The sequence below is a fragment of the Vanacampus margaritifer genome, chromosome 14 (assembly GCF_051991255.1).
Source record: "Vanacampus margaritifer isolate UIUO_Vmar chromosome 14, RoL_Vmar_1.0, whole genome shotgun sequence".
Taxonomy (NCBI): domain Eukaryota; kingdom Metazoa; phylum Chordata; class Actinopteri; order Syngnathiformes; family Syngnathidae; genus Vanacampus; species Vanacampus margaritifer.
In genome coordinates this window covers 20,252,362-20,264,257 of record NC_135445.1, presented here as the reverse complement: position 1 = coordinate 20,264,257, position 11,896 = coordinate 20,252,362, and the positions used below count along the sequence as shown (strand labels likewise).

Here is an 11,896-nt window from a genome sequence, read left to right as displayed (position 1 = left end):
TTAAATTGCTTCACAGTTGTAGTTCCAAAACAGGACAGAAAATATCATTTGCACATAACACAACAATGAAAATGTTTGTTGCAGTTTCAAAATGGTATCAACATCATTTGTACACAAATGTCAACAATAACAATGGAAAAACTTCATTTCAGTTGGAGAGGGCAAAATTGGACAGAAAATGCCATCAATAGTATACAATCTTCAACAATGAAAAAAACGGTTTCACAGTCGTAGAGCTAAAACAGGAACAAAAATGGCATCATGTCCAACAATGCAATAAATACACTTTCTTTTTTTTCTTTTTTTTGGGGAGAGCTCAGTATTGATCATTTGACATGTCATCATCATTGTTCTCCCTTTTTTTTTTTTTTGGTATGTGTGTGTGCGTGCGTGCGTGCGTGTAAAAAAAAAAAAAAGAATTCCCATACCGTTCACCTAAACCGAACACTTCAAAATCCAGCCAGAGTCGTGGGGCCGCCAGGAGACCCGAAGAGGGCCCAAAGAAAAGAAAGAAAAGCGAAGCCCAGCACCGACCAGACACCACCCACCGGGCCACTAACCAGAGTCCTTCACCAACCCCAGAGACATCTAAATTCCAACAAATCAGGGAGACCTCAACGGCCCGAAGGAGAAACTGAGGAAAGGTAGAAAGGACAGACAAAGCAGAGTGAGATCCACAGACACCCGCCTCCACCGAATCAATGACCTGAGGGAGAAACAAATTGTGTCTGAGTTTCGATAGATGCTGGTGTGGTGGATCTGGCATGGATGAAAATCTCCACCAAAGAGGGGAGCCGTCAACCCCTGCCAGGACAGAGCAAGCGCAACACCTCAGGGCCCCCCAGGCCGCGGCAGCGCCAAAGGACGACCCCCGGGCCCCGCAGGGGCCACCGGCCGGAGAGCAAACCCAGGACCAGGAGCGCCCCCCACCCCAACGCGGCCCGCGCCCTCAACCCAACGCAGCAGGACGGGGCACTGCAGGCCCACCAGGCACCCCACCGGCCCACAACCCCCACTCCCCCCCACGACCCCCCCGCCCCCTCCCACCCCCGCCGGAGAGGAGGAGGAAGGGCGACGAGGGAGAAGGGACCGTGAGGCGGAGGACGGGCGGGGAGAGGCGAAGAGGGAGAGGAAGCAAGGGGGAGGAAGGGGGAGGGGAGAGGGAACCACGGGGCACCCCGGCGGCCCACAGGCCCCGACCCGCGTCGCCGGGCCCAGAGCGACGGACCGCGCCGGGGCGGCGCCGCCCCGAACACCAGGGAGAGCCCCGCAACACAGCACCCCCACGAGACCCAGGGAACGACCAAGACGCAGCCGCCACCCAGCAGCCAACAGAGGGGCAGACCCGCCCACGCCCAGCCAGGGGGGGACAGCACCTGTAGAGTTAGTCCCCTGGCATGCAGTGAATCCGAACATTAGCCCTTAGTGCCCATTGGAGGTGAATCTGCTTGATCCTGTTGGCAGCAACTGGGTTCCTGACTATAAAAATACAACCATTAGTTACAAACTGTCAAATGCAGAGACATCAATGTAAGTTATCACGATGTGGTGGCTCTCGCTAACAGGCAGAATTAAATAACCAAAATTAGGTTAAAATATTCTATATACGTAGACCATATTTCTATGAATTTTGATATTTGTTTTTTATTTGAGGCCGATATTTTTTCCATTAAAATGTGATTTATGAGGAGGTTAGACCATTGGTCGATATTCAGAGTTTGTTTATTTTTCCAGTTAACAAGAATTGTTTTTTTTGCGATAGTAAGGGCTACAAGTGTAGATTGAAATTGTTTGTGTGGTAAGTCAGTTGTTGTTAGGTCACCTAGCAAACACAAGTTTGGAGATAATATAATAAATACATTTTCAAACAGACAAAATAGCAGTGCAGCACCTCTGCTCAAAGAGCCTGTTTTTCAGATTGAGTGAGACAGTTTACTTACATCTAGTTCCTTGGCCGTTGCCAAAATGGTGAATTTGGTATCACTCGAAGCCAGGCACACACCACTTGCGGTCTTTTTTTCACTTCTTCTGCTTGTCTTGTTGGGTAAACTATAGCGCCCCCCATTTCTGGTGGAAGCCAAAATAGACATTACATTTGACAAAATCAATTAAATCATGTTCGTTCAACGCATCAGAAACACATACACATTTAACATCCACCACAAACACTTTGACTTTAGCTGAATAAATCATGTTGATTCAAGGAACATAAATGAATTGGGTAGCATCTACTAAATTTCTTTTTGTAGACTGAAGACCTGGTATTTCTCATTTTTCAGTTTATATACAGTATATATATATATATCAAATTATTTGAAATTGCTATCCCACAATGAAAATCACATTTTAAAAAACAATGAAGTGCTTAGACCTTACATAGATAGTAATTGTTAAGATCTGAAGGAAATATTCTGTTTCAATTAAATTATAACTGTTTTGATTTAGTTATAACTATTTAGAATTGGACAAAATTGCTTTGATTTGGAGTATGGTTGACCAACTATATTGAGAGATCATTGTGACAAAAGGGGGCGTAGTCATGTGACTCTGGGAGGTAACGTTGGGGAACAAAGAGGATATTAGCCACAGGCGGAGCGGAAAACGACAGAGAGAGAGAGACAAAATGGTGCGGGTGGCTGCCATTCTACTGTCCTCGATTTCGTGAATAAATGTAAAGAAAATGCCTGAATTCACTGATCTCATCGTATGTTTTATTAATCAACGGCATGAACACGCAAATGGTAAGAATCCTTCATTCCAACAATTGGTGACCACGACGTTCGAGCTCTGCCGTTCGACGTGGCTCGTGGCGGGGTCCCGACGAACAGACTTCCAATGGCGCCGAGTTAATATGGTAAGAGGACTATTTATCCTTGTTGTTGGATGAATTCTGTTTGTCGTGGACTCTGCGACGGGTTTCGTCGGCTAAATTTAGCTACGTTGTACGTGAGATCTGAGTGAAGAGGCATTGTCTTTGTTTGGTGTACGCGTTTGTTTGTTAAGTTCCGTGGCGGTGTTCTGGCGCCACGTGGTTTTCTTTGTTTGTCTTCTTATATGTGCGCGACGTGTCTGTGGCTCGGCTACCTAGGTTTAAGTTTAGAACGTAAGGTTACGATGGATTGTGCACAAATAAGACGAGTCGTGAGACATACAGATTGAAGCATGCGGTTTTATAACCCATTGTGACAAATGGGGGCGTAGTCATGTGACTCTGGGAGGTAACATTGGGGAACAAAGAGGATATTATCCACAGGCGGAGCGGAAAACGACAGAGTGAGAGAGACAAAATGGCGAGGGTGGCTGCCATTCTCCTGTCCGCGATTTCATGAATAAATGTAAAGAAAATGCCTGAATTCACTGATCTCATTGTATATTTTATTAATCAATGGCATGAACACGCAAATGGTAAGAATCCTTCATTCCAACAGATCTCACAAGACATAAATTGAGATACTATTAAACTGAATCTATACAAATCATCTTTTATATGTTAGTTTATTGGGAGGTGGCTGTCCCAACTTCTAACTCCTAAATTTCAATTAATGAAAAGAACATTTAGATGATTTTTGCCAATTTTTTGATTATTGTATTCGGGGCGACATGGCTCAGTGAGTGGTTGTCTCACATCTGTGAGATTGTGGGTTCATGTCCTTGGGCAAGATACTGAACCAATGAATCAGGCAGCGCCCTGCATCGCAGCAGTCTGGCATTGGTGTGTGAATGGGTGAATGTGAGGCATTGTAAAGAGCTTTGGGCTCCATATGGTGTAGTTAAAAGCACTGTATAAAAAGCAGTCCATTTATCAATAGATCTTTTTGGTTGCTTTTAATTGTATGGTGAAATATTTAGATTGATTTTGTAGATTTTTTTTTCATATTAAGGGGGAAATTGGGAAAACACATCTATTCAAAATACAACACACGTTGTTTAATTGAAGATACTTAGACACACACCTGAAAACACTTACAAAATTGAATTAAATCACCCCGCTACAAAAAAGACTTTGCAAGCATGGACCACATACGTATATACATGTGTTTGGTGGGATGTAGCAGTTCTCTAAGTGTTGTTGTGTGTGTTGAGTAGAACAATCCACAATATCCACAATATTTTTTTTCGTTACAGAGAATCTTGGACATGGATGGAGCTGCCCAGCCTCATGAATGTATTTACATTGACTAGGCTGGATTCAACCTCAGCAAAAACAGACAACAGGGATGAAATATAATGTGCATGTCCCGGGTCAGCATGGGGGAAATTTCTTAGATGCACTTTATGATGCAGTGGTACAAGATAGACCAGAGCAGCCCAGGTTTGTTGTTGTCGACTGGGATGTTAGTTCCCATCGGGCTGCTCTTGTCTAAAGCCAACCATGATCAATATGAGCTTGTGTACTTGTCCCCTTACTCACCATTTCTAAATCCTATAGAATGGGCTTGTGGAGACCAATTTAGGGATGGATTTGGCGCACACAGAGGAATATTTTCCCTGATGTTTAGCTAGGGAAGACATTGTTTGTGATGTTGTTGAGATCTTGTGGCCAGACTCCAACAGACGCCAGGATCCATAAGCCCAAATGCACACAGTTGTGTTTTCCTGTGTTTACAGTAGTGCAGTTTGTTTTAATTTTGCTTTAACTGAATTGACTTCACTGGAAAATACATTACTGTAAAGTAATGGTTTTGTATTGAGTATTTCAGCTTTTGGTTGTTGTGAAAAAGTGCCTTCTGTGGAAGTGTATTATAAGTGAAAAAGAAAGACTGCTTTTTTTTTAATATAAAGTAGAATAGTGTGGTGCTAACGATCTGAGAGCATATTCACATGATGCAAGTAGGTCTCATTTTGTCATCAGTGGACCCTGGGGGGCTGTGTTCGTCTTGTCAAGACAAGGTCGACGGCTCTGGAGGTTCTCATGCATGCCAGATCTACCACACCAGCAGCTACTGAAACTCAAAAATAATTTGCTTCTCCCACTGGTCACTGAATTAGTGCAGGTTGGCGTTCATCTATCCTTCCTTCCTTTCTTCATGTCTCCCTAATCCTGTTGGAATTCAGATGTTGTTATCTGGGGTTGGTGAAAGATGTTGTTTTGCTTAAACTAATACCAAAGGATCTAAAACTGAATGCAAGTAATGTCGAACTGTAGGAGCCGACTACCGGAGCGAGTGAAACGGAGCCAAGTATGCGATTAAATTACGGAATTGGTGAGTTGTGTTTACATAGCTTTCCCTCCCATTGTTTGAATTATCTAGCCAGTAATGTTGTCCAGTCTCCCCATTCATTTGAATGTGTAAACCTAGCCTAGCGTAGCCGCTATCTGGCTGTTCGTTGTGGTTAGTCGCGTGTCGTCTTGTTTTCTATCTGGCTTTTCCCTTCAGGGGTCGCCACAGCGAATAAGTTGCCTCCATCTAACCCTGTCTTCTGCATTCTCTGCTCTAACCCCAACTACCTTCATGTCCTCTTTTTTTTTTTTTTCCTGAGAGAGCTCAGTATTGTTCATTCAGTAATTTTACCGATTCGACATGTCATCATCATTGCTCTCTCTCTTTTTTTCCTTTATTTTTGTATGTGCGTGAGACCGTGCATGTGCGGGTGTGTGTGTGCATTTGTGCGTGCGTGTGAGTGTGTACTCATTTATTCACCTAAAATCAATTAAAAATCCCATACCGTTCACCTAAACCGAATACTTCAGAATCCAGCTAGAGTCGTGAGGTTGTCAGGAGACCCGAGCAAGGATCAAAGAAAAGAAAGGAAAGTGAAATCCAGCACCAACCAGACCTCACCTACTACCCACCGGTTTACCAACCAGAATCTTTCACCCACCCCAGAAACATCTAAATTCCAAAACCTCCACCAGAGAGGGGAGCCGTCGACCCCGGCCATGACAGAGCAAGCACAACCCCCCAGCCGCCCCCAGCCCCCCCCCCCCATCCAGCCATCTACCCCCCCCCCCCAACCAATGCCAGCCCCCCAAACAGCGACCCCAAAACCCCGGGGACCCCCTGTACCCAGGCATCGGTGCCAGAGAGGGGCCGGACAGTGGAGCGATGAGGGCACCCGCGCCCACCCTACCTCCAGCCGCGTGGTGGGACGAAACACTGGGGGCAGATGGGACAGCGGGAGACGGGCAGCACCCCTGAACCCCAGGCCCAGCGGGGAAAGGCCCCAATCGTCACGCCAGCGTACTTAGTGAAAGCTTATGGATGTGACCCCACCCAGTGCATATACAAGTGTGTTTGTGTGGTGCAATAAAATTGTGAGAAGGTGAGATGGAGCAGAGGGAAATGATATATCCCCCCACTCCGTGTATGTGGTGCATTAAAAAAAAATAGGGGGGGCGTGGTGACGCGGCGGGGATACAGATGGATGACCGCAGTACTGTTTAATACTAAGATCTGCCCCAACCGATAACCGATGAACCCCCCCCCCCCACACCCCCAGTTGTGGGGTGCATTAAAATTGGAGGGGAGTTGTAGGGTGAAGACGGTGTCTCCACCCTACCCCACCCCCCAACGTGTCTGTTATGTGTCTATTAACAAAGTGTATTGTGCAAAACTAGTGCAGTGAGTTAAGAGGAGCGATCAGCGGGGCGTTTCCCAACCGGCCGGGGGCAGGATGCGCAAACCACATGCCACCTCCAGCTCTGCCTGTCTTTTTTATTTTTTTTGAGAGAGCTCAGTATTATTCATTTGGTAATTTTACGGATTCGACATGCCATCATCATTGCGCTCTCTCTTTATTTTATTTTTAATTTTTATTTTGTATGTGCGTGAGTATGTGCGTGTGTATGTGTGTGAGTGTATACTCATTAGTTCACCTACAACCTATTAAAAATCCCATACCGTTCACCTAAACCGAATACTTCAGAATCCAGCTAGAGTCGTGAGGTTATCAGGAGACCTGAGGAAGTATCAAAGAAAAGAAAGGAAAGTGAAATCAAGCACCAATCAGACATTACCTACTACCCACCGGGTTACCAACCAGAGTCTTTTACCAACCCCAGAAACATCTAAATTCCAACAAATTAGAGAGACCTCAAGAGACCAAAGGAGAGACTGAGGAAAGGAAGGAAGGATAGATGAAGCAGAGTGAGATCCACAGACATCAGCTTCCACCGATTCAACGACCAGAGGAAGAAGCAGATTGTGTTTGAATTTCGATAGATGCTGGTGTGGTGGATCTGGCATGCATGAAAACCTCTACCAAAGAGAGGAACCGTCGACCCCTTCCAGGACAAAGCAAGCACAACCCCCCAGGCCACGGCAGCGCCAAGGGACAACCACCGGGCCGGAGAGCAAACCCTGGAGCCAGGAGCTTCCCCCACCCCAACACGGCCCGCGCAGGCCCGCCGGCATCCCACCGACCCACAGCCCCCGCTCCCCCCACGAACCCCCGTCCCCCACACACCCCGGCCACCCACCACAACCCAGCCCCAGTCGCCCCCCAGGCCCCCAAACCCCCATACACCCCCCCACCGCTAGCACCCACCACCCAGCCACCCGCGCCCTCCCCACCTCCAGCCGCGTGGTGGGACAGAACACTGGGGGCAGAAGGAGAAATGGGAGCACCGGGGGACGGGCGGCACCCCCGAACCCCAGGCCCAGCGGGGAAAGGCCCTGCCTGTCTTCCTAAGTGGCACTGTCTCCAGACCAAACAACATTGCTGGTCTCACCACAGTTTTATAAACCTTTCCTTTCATTTTAGCTAAAACTCTTCTATCACACATTACACCTGACACTTTTCTTCACCTGTTACAGCCTGCCTGCACACGTTTCTTTACTTCTTTTTCACACTCTCCATTGCTCTGGACTGTTGACCCTAAATACTTAAACTCCTCCACCTTCTTGGTCTCTTCTCCCTGTAACCTCACTCTTCCACCTTGGTCCCTCCCATTCACACACAGATACTCAGTCTTGCTACGACTAACCTTCATTCCCCTCCTTTCCAAGGCAAACCTCTATGACTCTAGCTTCTCCTCCACCTGTTCCCTGCTCTCATTACAGATCACAATGTCATCTGCAATTATCATCGTCCATGGAGATTCCTGTCTAAAATAATCTGTCATCCTGTCCATTACCATAGTGAACAAGAAGGGGCTCAGAGCTGATCCCCGATGCTGTCCTACCTCCACTTTGAACTCCTCCGTCACACCTACAGCACACCTCACCGCTGTCTTACAGTCCTCATACATGTCCTGCACCACTTGAACATACTTCTCTGTTACTCCAGACTTCCTCATACAAAACCACAGTTCCTCTCTGGGCACCCTGTCGTAAGCTTTCTCCAGATCTACAAAGACACAATGCTGCTCCTTCTGACCTTCTCTATCAACATCCTCAAAGCAAATACTGCATCTGTGGTACTCTTTTTTTTGGCACGAAACCATACTGCTGCTCACAAATGTTTACCTCTGCCCTCAGTCTAGCTTCAACTACTCTTTCCCATTGCTGCATTGTGTGGCTCATCAGCTTTGTTCCTCTGTAGTTGCCACAACTCTGCACGTCTCGCTTGTTCTTATAAATGGGCACCAGCACACTTCTCCTCCATTCCTCAGGCATCTTCTCACTATCTAAGATCCTGTTGAACAACCCAGCCAGAAATTCTACTGCCATCTCTCCTAGACACTTCAATACTTCCACAGGAATATCATCAGGACCAAGTGCCTTTCCACTCTTCATTCTCTTCAATGCCCTTCTCACTTCATCCTTGCTAATCTTTGCTACTTCCTGGTCCATAACAGTCATGTCTTCCCTTCATTCTCTCTCATTTTCCTCATTCATTAACTCTTCAAAGTACTTTTTCCATCTTCTCATCACACTACTGGCATCTGTCAACAAACTTCCATCCCTATCCTTTATTACCCTAACCTGCTGCCTGTCCTTCCCATCTCTGTCTCTTTGCAGGGATGTGATTTTTCCGCTAATTCGCGGAATTCCGCTTTTTTTATCTCCAAAAATAAAAATTTAAAATTTCCGATTTCGTCTCTACAGCATTCCATTTTAGTGTTTCCATAACTGAAATGAAACGGATCTTGCGATTGGCTGAAGTGAAACGGATCTTGCGATTGGCTGAAGTGAAACGGATCTTGCGATTGGCTGAAGTCTCCGTGTTGACCAATAAACGCGCTAGTTATAAAGGCATAGGAGTATGCCATTGTTCATTTCTCACACGTTTTTGCCGGGTGTTTAAAGAAAGATGTCCGTGATCGAACGCAAAGATGCTCCGCGAGTTAAGGAAATTGACAAGATCGTAAACAAGTTTCGATGGGACTGGTTAGAGAAGGATATATCTACAAATGTTGGAAAGAAGACTGTGACGAATTTGTTCAGTGACTTTATTCGGAAGATCGATCGTGCCGGGAAAGCGCTTTGCATTTGGTGCCATGATACCATTGACAATGGTGGGAGAAGTTTCAAAGCTCTTGAAAGTCACGAAAAGAGCAAAAACCACGTGAAAGAACTCCAGTCAAGAACAACAAATTATTCCATCGCTGGAAGTTTCGGTGCCCAAACGAAAACTCCAAAACTTTACGGCCTCCATCCCTTATTGACATCACAATCGGAAGCGGTAATAGAGAGACGTGATCCACCCCAACAACCTGTACCAGTTGCTGATAGAGTCGTGAATTTTGAGGTAGGTGGTAAACTTTTCAAATTAATTTGACAGTTTTCCCCTTTTTTTCAAAAATATTATAACGTAATAATGATCATGTTTGCACTTTTCAGGTTTCAATATGTTGATATGCGGCCCCCAGACCCCCGGCTAAATTTTCAGATAATTTCACTTTGGTCAAATCACATCCCTGTCTTTGCCTTGCCAATCTGTATAGATCAGTCTCTCCCTCCTTACTGTCCAACCTAGCTTACAAGTCATCGTAAACCCTTTGTTTGGCCTTTGCCAGTACTTTTACTCTTGTCTACTTTCTTCAATCTTCTCAGTGTCGCACTTCTTCTTAGCTAACCTCTTTCACTGGATCCACTTCTGCACCTCCTCATTCCACCACCAAGTCTTCTTATCTCCTTTCTTTCCAGATGACACACCAAGGACTGCCCTACCTATCTTCTTGGGCACATTTGCTGTAGTTGTACAGTCATTTGGAAGCAACTCCTTTCTGAAATTCATACAACACTCTTCCTTTTTCAGCTTCCACCATTTCGTCCTCTGCTCTGCCTTTGTCTTCCTCACTACCAGAGTCATCCTACACACTACCATCCTATGCTGTCTGGCTACAATCTCACCTACCACTACTTTGCAGTCGCTGATTTCCTTCAGATTACACCGTCTACACAAGATGTAGTCTACCTGTGTACTCCTATCTCCACTCTTGTAGGTCACCCTATGTTCCTGCCTCTTCTGTAAGAAAGTATTCACGACAGCCATTTCCATTCTTTTTGCAAAGTCAACCATCATCTGTCCTTCTCCGTTCCTCTCCTGGATACCAAACTTGCCCATCACCTCATCACCTCTGTTTCCTGCACCAACGTGTCCATTAAAGTATGCACCAATGACAACTCTCACTACTAGGGATGCTCTGCATCATTTCATCAAGGTCCAACCAAAGGTTCTCCTTCTCCTCCAGCTCACATCCTACCTGTGGCACATACCCACTAACAACATTGATCATCACACCTTCGATTCCTAGCTTCAGGCTCATCCCTCTATTTGACACTCTTTTTACCTCCAGGACGTTCCTTACAATAAAGATGTGGTTAGTCGCGTGTGCCATGCGATATTTCTCTGAATATGATCCATCAAGTGAAATGCCATTAATAATTGTGTATTGCCGTGTGGTGAAGTTGGAACGTAATTGAAGTCCTTTAGAGCCCAATTTCTTGGTTATTTTTTCTTTTTCAATTACTGTGATGAACGCATTAATATAACAAATATTATATTTGCAGATTTTTGTATTTAATATTTTTATACAATATTTGAACATTGAACAGTGAGCTGCTGATATTTATAATGCAGCTTGTGTTTGAATGCTTCCTTGTGTACACCAGATTACTAATTGAACCTGCTTTTATGCAGGCCAGGTGTGATTGAAAGATAGGAGTCTAATCTGGACTGAAACCTGGGGACTGTGCCCAAAGTTTGAACCAAAACTGAAGCTTCACTGCTCTGCTGGACCTGGTAGGAGGCTGCATCTTCTTGCAGCTGGTCCCCTTTATGTTTTTGCCGTTGTAACTTTTCCACAGCCCATTCACTTATTCAACACATTCCCTTCCCAACTGTTGGACTCTTTCTCTTGACACAAGTCCATCCATCCATTTTTCAAACTTTCTAAAAGCATCACCCTTTTGGCAAAAGTAAAATATTTTCTCAACCAGAAATCATTACACATTCTGTACTGCTCTAGTATTACTATACTTAAATTATTGCTCAGAGGTTTGCTGAAACATGTCACGGTTCACGGGGGACCCAAATGCAGAAACAAGGATGAATGAGTTGATAAAGGTTTTTATTGGAGCAGGGGTGGATGGCCTGGAGGAGGGTTGTGGTCCGTTGGGTGCTGAGAGCTGGTTCTGGGTGGCGAGGCGCTTGCAGCATTAAAGGAGCGCGAGCAGGATGTCAGGCTGAAAACAAGGACGGAAATGCAGATCAGGATGAAAAGTCTAGGCTTACGTTAACTTTCAAAGGAGTGGCTGGATGTACGAACTCATTCAGGAGTTGTGACGATCTGGCAGTGTGGTGAGTCAGAGACCAGCTTAAGCAGAGTAGCTGATTGATTGGGAACACCTGTTGCTCGACTCCAATGCACCACACCTGGAAGCGCGCGCACGCACGCACGCACGCACGCACACACACGCACACACACACGCACACAAACACACACACACACAGGGGCCGGGGCCGCAGACCTGACAAAACACCTACAAGACTCAATTCCAACCTCTGT

The 11,896-nt window shown here is 45.8% G+C and overlaps 1 protein-coding gene across 2 annotated transcripts in view; it reads left to right on the top strand.

Moving 5' to 3' along the window:
- minar2 (membrane integral NOTCH2 associated receptor 2) overlaps positions 1-11,896 on the top strand; it is a 54,269-nt gene that overhangs the window by 12,760 nt on the left and 29,613 nt on the right. Inside the window, exon 1 of one of the 2 annotated variants that reach the window (XM_077542855.1) lies at positions 5,155-5,204. The exons of the other annotated variant lie outside the window; for it this stretch is intronic. The gene's annotated coding sequence lies outside the window, so the exon portion shown is untranslated. Of the gene's footprint in view, positions 1-5,154; positions 5,205-11,896 lie in introns of those variants that run through there. 2 annotated transcript variants of the gene reach the window in all.